This window comes from Acomys minous (assembly GCF_964271855.1).
Source record: "Acomys minous genome assembly, chromosome: 5".
Classification (NCBI taxonomy): domain Eukaryota; kingdom Metazoa; phylum Chordata; class Mammalia; order Rodentia; family Muridae; genus Acomys; species Acomys minous.
The window spans coordinates 44185810-44197444 of NC_140494.1; positions in this window are offsets into that span (position 1 = coordinate 44185810).

Here is an 11635-nt window from a genome sequence, read left to right on the forward strand (position 1 = left end):
CTGCAATGTGAGGGATAGATAGTTAGACATTATATTATTGAGAGAATAACAGCAAGAAAAATGTCAGTGTGTCTGCACATATCAGGTTTGCTTATTTGATTTTTATTCTCAGTTAGTTCAACTAGAGCTGCAGAACTCATGAAAAAGGTGATTAATTGTGTCTCAGAATGAAAGAGACTCATTGGAAGGTTGAAAAGATGGTGCTTTCAGGACATATTGCTTTAAAATAAAATAATTTATGCTTAACACAAATATTTTCGAATGAGTCTTTCTAAAAAGGTATGCTTGAAAAGAGGTGAAGAAATATTAACAATTCTGACTAGAGAGAATACAGAAGTTTGTCTGTACACCCCTACCCCCTCCCTCTCCCCCCGCCCCCACCACTGCCGTGGATCTTCCTGATATAGCAAAACCTCTGTGTTTCCTTCTGTATGGAGCTATTATTGTTCTATGTGCTGGTTAGTTGTGTGTCAACTTGACACAAGCTAGAATCATCATAGAGGAGGCAGCCTCATTGAGAAAATATCCCTATAAGATCGATATCTCTCTCTCTCTCTCTCTCTCTCTCTCTCTCTCTCTCTCTCTCTCTCTCTCTCCCCCTCTCTTTGGTTTTCTGAAACAGGATTCTCTGTGTACTAGCTTTGGCTGTCCTGAAACTCTCTTTGTAGACCAGACTGGCCTCGAAGACACAGAGATCCACCTGCCTTTACCTCTACCTCCCTACTACTGGGATTAAAGATGCAAGCCACCACGCCCGGCGCTCTTTTCTTTTCTCCTTTTAAAAATTAATTAAATTTACTTATTTACTTATTCACTTTGTATCCCAAATGAAGCCCCTCCCTCCTCTCCTCCCAGCCCCCACCCTCCCGTCTTCTTCCCTCTTTCCCCTACCTTTCTCCTCAGAAAAGCAGAGCCCCTCTCCAAAAATCCACTCCAGCACATCAAGTCACATCAGGACTAAGTGCATCCTCTTGCACTAAGGCCGGACAAGGCAGCCCAGCAAGGGGAAAGTGAACTAAAAGCAGGCAACAGAGTCCACTCACCAGGGGACCCACATGAAGACCAAGCTGCTCTTTGGTTTGTTTGATGATTGATGTGAGAAGGGCGAGTTCAGTGTGAGTTCTGTAAGAAAGCAGGCTAAGCAAGCCATTCAGAGCAAGTCAATAAGCAGCACCCCTGCATGGGCTCTGCATCAGCTCCTGCCTCTAGGTCCCCACCCTGCTTGAGTGCCTATCCTGATTTCATTTTATGATGAACCGTGATGCGGAAGTGTAAACCAAGTCAACACTTTCCTTCTCAAATTGCCACTGGTCACGGCATTTCATCACAGCAATGGTAACCCTAAATAGGACAGAAATTGGTACCAGGATTGTGGGGGTATTGCTGTAGGTTTTGGGAGTATTGTAGAAGGATTTTTAGAACTTTGAGCTAGAAAAGCATTGAGCGTTCAAACCTTAGTGAGCTGTTCTGTAGAAACTTGGAAGGTAAACACTGTTGAGAGAAATGCAGACAATGGAGGGGGCCTGGCTTGTGAAGTTCGATTCATTTTCTCACTGTTTTCCACATAGTACTTCTAATGTCTGTGGTGATGATGTTCCAGCATTTAGAACAATTGAAGAGAAGCACTTATGACTTCAGCCATCCAATACCAACAGTGAACTCCTAAGTTCCCAGCTGACGCCCCGCCTGCTTGATGTTCCACCTGCTTGTGTATCAGAAGCACCAGGTGGCAATTATTTAAAAATACCGTAGACCCCACGCTGGGTCCAGACTCCACATTTGAGCTTTTACTAATGAATTACAGGGCTTTCTTGTAAATAAGCTCTGGAAAAAAGTCCCCTGTCATAGAAATAGATGATAACAGATAGATAGATAGATAGATAGATAGATAGATAGATTGGTAGCTGATAGATAGGTAGTTATCTGATAGATCAATATTGATAAATAGATGTTTGAAATGTAGGTGATGTTTACCTTTTCATTATCTTTCCTAGTGTTTTTTGAAGATCAGACTTATTAAATTTGGATGAAATCCTGTTCACTTGTGTTCTTCCTTTTTGGGTCATCCATTCTCTACTGATAAGAAGTCTTTGCCATCTAGTGTTCATGCAGATATCTCTGATGTTTTCTGTCAACATATTTATAATTTTTATTCTTTTCTATTTGGGTCTTGGATTCATTTTAAGCTAGTTTTTTGAAAACCACAAGCCAAGGTGTGGTCTTCATATTCTATATTTGGTACACCATATGCACCAATATTATTAGTCCTCTCCTCTTAGAAAGATAAACATCTTTCTTACAAACTCATCATATATATGAATCTTCTTCTTGAGTTTCTGCTCTGTTATCATTTTCCCAAGCCCATTCTTTCTTTATTGTTTTAGCTTTCTCATGGATTTTTAAATTAGAGTCTTACATTGTTTTCCTTTCTTTCAAGATATTATTACTATTGTAAATCTTTTCATTTCTATATAAATTTTAAAATTGGTTTGTGAGTTATAACATGCAATTGATTGAATTTCTAGATCAATTTCAGGGTCATGTGCATGTAAGCACCATTATTTTCTAATCCAGAGTCATGGATTTTCTTCTCCATCCATTTAAATCACCTTTATTTCAATCAGTGATACTTTGATGCTTTCATGAGAGAGGTCTTGCATCTTGATGTACCTTTTCCTATTATATATTTGATATATTTCATTGAAAAGACAAAATCCTATTTTATGTTAAGATTGTCAAGTTCCAGTTGCATTTCAATAAACTGTAGATAATTTATTAGTTTATTAGTTAGATAGTGTTTGAATATTGGCATGTAACTATATTACAGAATGATAGTTTTTGATTCTTTTAGACTGTCAAAAAACCCAAATACAACATAAATAAAACAAATCAGAACCATAAAGGAATAAGTGTTACTGTTTGAAAATTTTCTTGATCATGTGTTAAATTTAGGATGAACCATGTTATTCAACACTTACATGGCCTCATTGACTAAATACATGCTGCATAATTAGGCCCAACAAATCATATGATATATATGTCAAATGGTGTTATTATTGACAATAGAGTTTGCAGTTAGGTAATTCTATCTGCATTTAAAATTACAGAACTATGACACCTGCAGGAGGAACCAGCATTAAAACTCAGGAGCAAAAGACAGCAGGAACTTCCAGCGTGGCTAGAACACAGGTTTGCATTTCATCAAGATGGGCAAAATCTCTACTTCTTCCTGCACTTATAAGACCAGTAATGCAATTCCTGTCCTCAGAATCTCATCAATGGTCACATGTTCCATGCTATCCTCCTCACAGCTGCTTTGCCCTGGAGGATGTGTGCCATTTCCTTCAGAGATCAGTGTCCCAGTACCCTCAATACAATGAAATGGTTACTCCTGAGGGCTATTTGGGACAGAGCTCTTACTTCAGCTGAGATGTGGTTTGGAAGACCCTTAAGACAAGTTCCTCCCCACACTCCTTCTCTCTGGAGTTTGTGCTCCTTTCTGGATAAGATAACAGGTTTCCACTGCATCCTGAAGCGTTCACTCAGGAATGAGCCCGAGCACTTTAAGCGTAAGCTTATGTTTAGAAGAATGCCATTTCCAATTTTGCCAAGACTTTCATTGACTTTTCCAACCTGGGAAAAGGGAACTTCTCATCACTGAACTCCAAGGAGTGGACCCAAATAGAGGAAACATTTCTACTCCTGAAGAAGGAGCCTTCAAACTACTTTAGTTTTCGTTGTTTGAAATTTTTGCTCATCAAAGCAACTGCTCCTCTGTCTGTTATGGGAATGGATTCCAACATGGATGAATGCTTTATGCTCTCAGGAAAGCAGTTGGAAAACAATGATGTAGTCACTTCAAAACAACAAGAAAATAAGATTAAAGACTACAAAACAGAAAATCCTTTTAAGGACTGAAGAGGCATACTCTCGATCTCCTTCAGAGAAAGCTGTAGAAAGTGGTGGAGCAGAAAGGACAGATGAGGGATGAAAGAGTTTGTATAGACCTCTAAAGAACCTCAAAATTAGTTTTGATGAAGATGAGTATTAGGTGAGAATTGAACCATTTGAAGAAAATATTAGAAACCAAAATAAGCCTATCACTTTTTCCCTCACTGTCTGCGAATATTGGGCTGCATTTTTCCATGTGCGTGCTCAGAAGGCAATTAGTTGTTTTAGGGAGAAAACACGTTTCAAAATCAAAGCATAATTGCCTAGTTTTCACCCCATCATTGCTAAAGAACAGAATTTTCTAGTAACTATATTTGAATGGCCCCAAAACATTTTTCTGCACTTCTAACACACCTACTAAAAGGGAGTTTTTAAGAATGACAATCAACTTTCCATCAGACTCTCACATTATCTCTGATGGTCAGTTTTGCATTTTTCACTTCTACTTGGAAGTTTCACCATAGTCTGTGCTTCTGCATCCTGAGTTTCTATGAAGGAAGTGATCACTGCAGACAGAGACTGGACACATCTCCTGAGGTATTTCATGCTTAATATTTTCCTTTTAAAGATCACTTTTAAAATGTCTCTATCTAGCTCATCTTATCATGTAGACATTTTATAGTGCTAGTATTTAGCTCAAGAAAGCCATTCTAGAATTAAGAAATAATATTAATGATTAATATATTGACATTTATATTTTAGTTGTTAATATATCTGATAGTTTGAGTCAGCAGTAATATCACAAGTAATATTGAATTAATATAATTTGTGTTTGAATATATATTGACCTATACATTTTTATAACATCTGTATTCTAAACATGTTCCTTTACTTGAATATTTAATAACAAATGCTTGACTTTGTAATTTCCTTAATATTCATCTAAGAGGAAAAGGCATTTTACAGGAGGGAACTAATACACTAAGTATCAGAAAAGTATTAAAGAGGTGTATTTGTAGAAAATACCAAGCGTGGAATAAAATTTTTAAAAAGAAAGAAAATGGTCAAATAGGGAAAATAGTCACATCTTTTTTTTTTTTTTGCACGTCAAAAAGTTAAAGCAACCATACTATGTCATCTGCTATATCACCATAATATAAGCAGAGTATATAACAACACGTTGATAGATTTTTATTCAATTTTAGTTTTTTTAAATGGATAGGTGGTTTGAGTCTCTTGTATTTTACAACTTATGTTCTAAAGTCTATTTCAGAGAGTGTGAAAATGACTTAGTGCCCATTGTACTAGTGTGGTTGCCTGAATTTGAATCCTAAGACCCACATTCAAAAGCTGGACATGGTTGTGTACATTTCTAACCTTAGCAAAGGCATGGTGGGGGACACAGGCCTAAGGAATTTAGGAAGATATCAAGAGCTTCCTGGTGAGACAGACTATAGCCAATCAGTGAGCACCAATTTGGACCCCATGCCTCAAAGTGATGGTGTGAAAAGTGATCCAGAAAGATATCCAACGTTGACTTCTGACTTCTACGTGAACACACACACTGAATCTGTATGGAACGCTGTTTGCTTCTCAGGTGGTTGGAGTGAGAACAGGATGGGTAGTAGCTCCAATGTGACACACACACACACACACACACACACACACACACACACACACACACACACACACATTTGCTGCTTCGGTTGATTTTTATGAAACCCATTTTGTTTGCTAAGAGCAATTTTCCAAGACATCAAGTAGTTTGCTTTTCTAGTAATTTTCATCTGCTTTGTTTCTTTGAAGGACAGTGTTCCTCAGGTTACTAGCTATGACCTCGACCCCCATAATCTAATCTTGATTCTGTCTAGTACCTTGGTAACTTATGCGTTTTTATTTCTATTGTGAAGTTTCTGTTGTGTTTTAACTCATTGCTCCAGTGACATTCCCTTCGTTCTTTCATTATGTTCGTGCTTTAACAAACCAACAAACCAACAAACCATGATTGGTTTTAGCGTTTTATCTGCTAATTCCAACATCACTGTCACTTTCTGTTGTTTGTTTTGTATCTTCTCCACCACTTGTTGTGTTATTCTAGTTTTCTTTAACATGCCGTGTGTGTGTGTGTGTGTGTGTGTGTGTGTGTGTGTGTGCGCGCGTGTGTCTGTGTGTGTGTGGTGTGCGTGTGTGCATGTGCGTGTGTGTGTGTGTGTGTGTGTGTGTGTGTGTGTGTGTGTGTGTGTATGATGTCTAGTAGACTGTTGACTGTCATCTTTCTTTAGAAAATGGTAAGTGTTATTTGGACAGAAAAATACATTATTGCAGCACCCTTATGGTCAGATATGTTTGGTTTACTATTTTTTCATCAGATATGTTCTTTCCTTTAGATCTTATTTCTTTCTCTAGAGTGTGTTCCTGGTTCTCACTACATAATCTGTCTTTGAGCAACAATGAATGTGTGAGTTACTTAGTACTATCTCTGATTCATCTCTGGCCTGGCATTCTCGCATCTTGGATCAATGTGTGGCGTTGGTATCCCTGCGTACTGCGTATCCCATAGCACCTATGCTCAGTCAGGCATCAGGTATTTTGCTATGGGCATGAATGGTTCATTCTCAGATCAGGCCCAGCTGAAAACCTCAAAGAAGACTTCCTATGTTCAGCACTCTCTGTGCCCTTCTTCCTACACATTCCACAAGATGACATCTGACTCAGCAACAATTCATAAGTCTATGGAACCTTCTTGGTTATCCTGTTTGTAGGAATGAGCATCACGTTTCTGAATGCTGGAGAAAATGTTGGATTTACTTGCCGTATTTTGCTTGTGTCAGTGTCATTGCACTTGTACCAGAAAATGATCTCATAATGTAATTTGGTCAGCACTCTACCTGCCTATACGGGAGAGTAATCCTGATAACATTTTGTGTACAAATAAGATCAGAATCCTTGCCTCTCCTTATTATCTGCCCTTTTATCAACATATTCCCCCTGATTTGATCATGAGTTATTTTACATAGGCACATTTCATTTGCATCTTTCTAGATCTACTTTGGATCCTAGAAATATGCACTACTAGATCTAATTAAATGTCACTGACCATGTCCCAAACCAGAGCAGTTTGTAACTGCTGTCAAAGTTTACACTGTTATTCCCATAGATGGTATCATTACATTTGAAACCAATCCTCATTCTTTCTATAGAAATCAAGGAGTGTCCAAAGCCTGCCTCACTGCTGTACGCAAAAGGAGATGTCTGAGGAGCATGTGTGTTTCTGAGAAGTTTGAAGGTTCAAACTTTAATTCACGAAGCTGAAAAGTTTATAATAAAAAGACATTAAAATTATTGAAACAATTTCTGCAACCAAAGGATGGATTCTCTCTCCCTCTCCCTCTCCCCCCCCTCTGCATGTGTGTGTGTGTGTGTGGTGAGTGCATTCAGATCTATTGTTTAATACATTTAATATAGTATAAACAAAGAGTAGTTAAAATATTTAGTATAACACCACAGTTGGGGTAAGCCCTGTGTGCCATTTCAGTTGACAAATTATGTTATAACTGATGCTCTCCAGACATGCTAAATGCTGGGAAAATGTAAGTAGCAGTACACCTATGTGAATTGACTTTAAAACTGTACTCATTTGTATACACGTTACACATGCTGCTGAGAAAATGGCAAATGACCACGATCACATTTCATTTTAGAGAACATTTCCTCATAAGTAATAACTGCCCCATTCAGATACTTAATTCAAATGGAAAGGTTAAGACTGTCAAAATGAATCCACTTTTTACAAGAGGACCCATGGTGTATCAGTAATTGGAACTCACTAGAGAGAAAGTCTTCTTTTTGTAAGTGAAAGTGGAAATGTTTACTACTGGTTTGTAATTTCAGCACCAGATTTCCCCTGTGAAAAAAATAATAATCTTGCCATGAGCCAATGTGCTCAGTGTTCTACCTATGATTTTAAATTTCTCCTCGTTTATACATTATATCAGGTGCTCATGTGGGTCAGATACACTTATAAATAGTGAAAAACCCCATCATGTTAATAATTTCAGAGTTGTGAAAGTCTTCACTTTCTACTCTTCATGCCTACAAAATAGAATCTATTCACATTAAGCTGACATATACTATGATACAATACTAGAAATCCTTCCAGTATATGACAGAACACACCTACAAATTGCTCATATAATACATTTAATATCTGAGGAAGCCTTTTTACAGGTTGTGCAAGTGCCTTTGCCAGATAGAATGTGGACTACTTTGTCTTGGACTTAGAATACATATGTTTACAGAGTAGAAGTGAACTATGTGCTCAGCCTATGACAGCCCATCACATAATAAAGGATGCATTTGTTGATTTTTCTGTATGTTTTACAGATATTTAGTTTTTTTAAAAATGTCATTTAGTATCCCTTAAAAAGGAATCCATATTTTTAAAAATTTGGGTCCTGAGGAAATATGAATCTCTGCCAAGGATTTAAAATTTTCTCCTTTTAAAGACAATGGGTAGCATAGGTTTTATTTGCTTATTCCAGTATTAGATGACTCAAAGCCCAAAGAATGACCTAGCTCATTTCATGTGGACATTTAAAACTACAAGAAAAACAACTCATCAAGTAAAACAAACAAACAAACAAATCAAAACTGGGTTTAAGTCTGCTACTTCCAACTTCAAGTTTTGAATAAACCACCTGTTCCTTTAAAAAAAAAAATAGAACTTAATTACAATGTTTCTCCATTCTCTTTCCTCCCTTTAAATCCTCTCATATGCCCCCTTGTTCTTCAAATTCATGACCTCTTTTTTTCACTCATTGCTACTGTCTATATATGTATGTATATGTGCATTTATACACATATATGTGCCTAAATTTAATCTGTTTGGTATGTATTTTCTTGTCAGTAGTATGTCGATCATCATATTAACACACAGGTTACTGAAAAGTTCAAGTGATTCACATGGGTGAAAGATTGCAAATCATATTGAATGTGGTTTTGTGTTAGAAAAAATATGTGATCCACATTATATAAATAAATTCAGCTATTGAGAAATATTGAATGTTTTCATTCATCTCTTCCTCTGACCCATGGGCCTTTTCTGTCATTCTACAGAAGTGTAGATTTTTAAACTTGGGGAAAAAAACAAGAGTTATTCACATCTATGACTCAATATAGTAGATGTTTTCAAATTAGAATCTATGAAGAATGACGTGAAACAGAGCTTTTGAAGAACTTTACATGATCCTGTTTTGTCCTGCTTCTTTCCTATATATTATTGTTTACATTCTCTTGCTATTCAAGTTCCTTTTAGGTATCATGGTTCCTTTCCATGGAAATCAGAACTTACTATTGGGCATATATGGTCACAGTTACCTCAAGATACTAGTCATAGTTATGAATCCTGCCATATTACCAGGGAGTTACCTAACAGAAATAAAGAAACAAAAGAGAAGATTGTGGAAGCACCAAGTGTTGTCCTTCTCTGAAACACTTTAAAATATTTTCCTAAACATTTTAACGTTTATTTATTTGTGTGTGTGTGTGCATCCATGTACACATGTTAGAAAGTCAGTTCTCTTCTTGTATTACGTGGATTCTGAGGATTGAGTTTAGGTGGTCAGACTTGATAGCATTTGCTCCTACTCACTGACTCTCTTTCCCAAAGCCCTCCTACTTTGTTGTAACACATGGAACAGAAGCTGCATGTGGGCAAGGATGTGACTTTCTTACTCAGTCCCCATAGCTTTGCACACTGCATGCTCTATAAGGATTTGCTAAAATTTCAAAATTAACCCCCTTCCCCAAATCAAATAAGGAATTGGTAAAAGGGTCAGGTTTGAAGAAGAGACCTCTCGGCTTCTAGAACACAGATGCTCATTAAACCCTTGGCTTTTGTTCTCTTTGGAGCATTGATATGTTATCAGAAGGAGACACAATGGATAAGTTTCTGTCTCTCTTAATAAATTCAAATAACACAGAAAACAATTGTCTAAAGAGAAAACAGGCATAAGGACTAATTTTGCCATTGGTACAGCCTAATGTGTTGTAGTGTGAAGGAAAACTTCATGTCCTAGTTTTAGGAACATTTACTTCACATAATAGGACTTTAATTTGCTTGAAATAAAATGTCTCAGTGTCCCAACAGGTTCCATTCTACAGCTAGAAGACAAAACACATATTATTTTCCTTAAGGAGAACATGCAAGAATAGAAACCAGTCATTAGAATCACAAAGATGAACAAAGAAATAGCATGGACATTACCAGGAAATGCTGAAGCAACTGTGCATTCCAATATGAGTTTCTGAAGACCGATATTTTCCCCATATACTGAGACAAATGCCACAGATGGCGTGGAAAACAGAACTTTGCTTATAAAACAAACTGATTTCTGTTTGGGATGGTGTGGTGGTCTTGTTTGTACCATCTTTCTCATGTGTCCATGGAAAGGCTCCTTGAAATAGAATCTTGTAAATAACCAACTACTCTGAAATGCCTGACCGATTTATAAGGAACAAACTGCAACAAGACTCATTTATGGGGACTCAAAATATTGGGGGAGGAAAAACCATCATGGCAGAGAAAAAGGAAACTCAAGAAGTTTTAGTCACCACTGTTTTCTTCACATGAAAATTTGACCTATAGACACCCAATAGCACCTGACTTAGATTCTGTTTCTGTTGCCCTGATGAATACCCTGACAAAACTACCTTCTAGGACAAATGGTTTATTTGGCTCATACTAGGTTATATCCAATTTCTAAAGAAAGTTAAGAAGGTAGGCACTTGAAGCAACTGGTTGGATCACACACAGTGTTAAGAGAGGAGTAAGAAAAAGCAGGAACAGAGCTGGACGCTTCCTCCCTGATGTCCAGTGTTTCTATGACCCAGAATATTCTATGCATGTTTTATGAAGAAAGTCATCAAGAGTCCCTGTTCATCCTGTGTGCTTAAGTATCAAAGTTTCAGAGAAGGTATGTCCACTGGTGCAATCGTGGCGTGAGTGTTTCAGATGTATCCAACTGCTTTCCAATTGAATTTGAGGACAATTCCTGGGAAGAAAAAATATGTTTGGTACTGTGAGCCTGGTCAGAAGCCTATGACTAGGGAAGTCAAGTCACCATAAAAATCCTATTATTTATGTTTTTACTAAATCAACATTACATCTGCATTCTAAATATTTATGCTTCTACCCCTGGAATGACACACCCCTCAGTCTTAATTAGAGAAACAGGCTTCTTTTTGTAGAGAACAATGGTCCAAGTTGAGACTTACAATGCATCAAAGTGGCAAGAACAAGGCATTGTGGAATGTTCTTCCCTAAGAGAGACACGTATTTCATCCAGTGTGAGGTCCAGGGAATATCGCATCATGCTTTGTGAGAAGGGAACAATGTGTAAATAGGCTTCCTCAAATATTAAATCTATCATAGGAAGATGAGAAAGAGTACTTCAAGATGTTGTCTTCTGGGTATGACAGGCTTTCAGACTGCGAATACACAGAAGCTGTAATCAGCTGGACCTACAAGCAGAATCAGGAAGAGGATTGGGACACCAAGTGGGAAAGGTGTAGAGCATCATCATGAAGAGTAGGACGGGATGAGAAAAGATGGGGAGGGTGAACGCAATCCCAGTATACTGTATGAAAGCATGTTATTGTCAAAGATGTAAGAAACTGGATTAAAAGATAAAGATTAAAAATAAGCTTCTCTTTTTTTTTTCCAGAGACAGGATTTCTCTGTTGT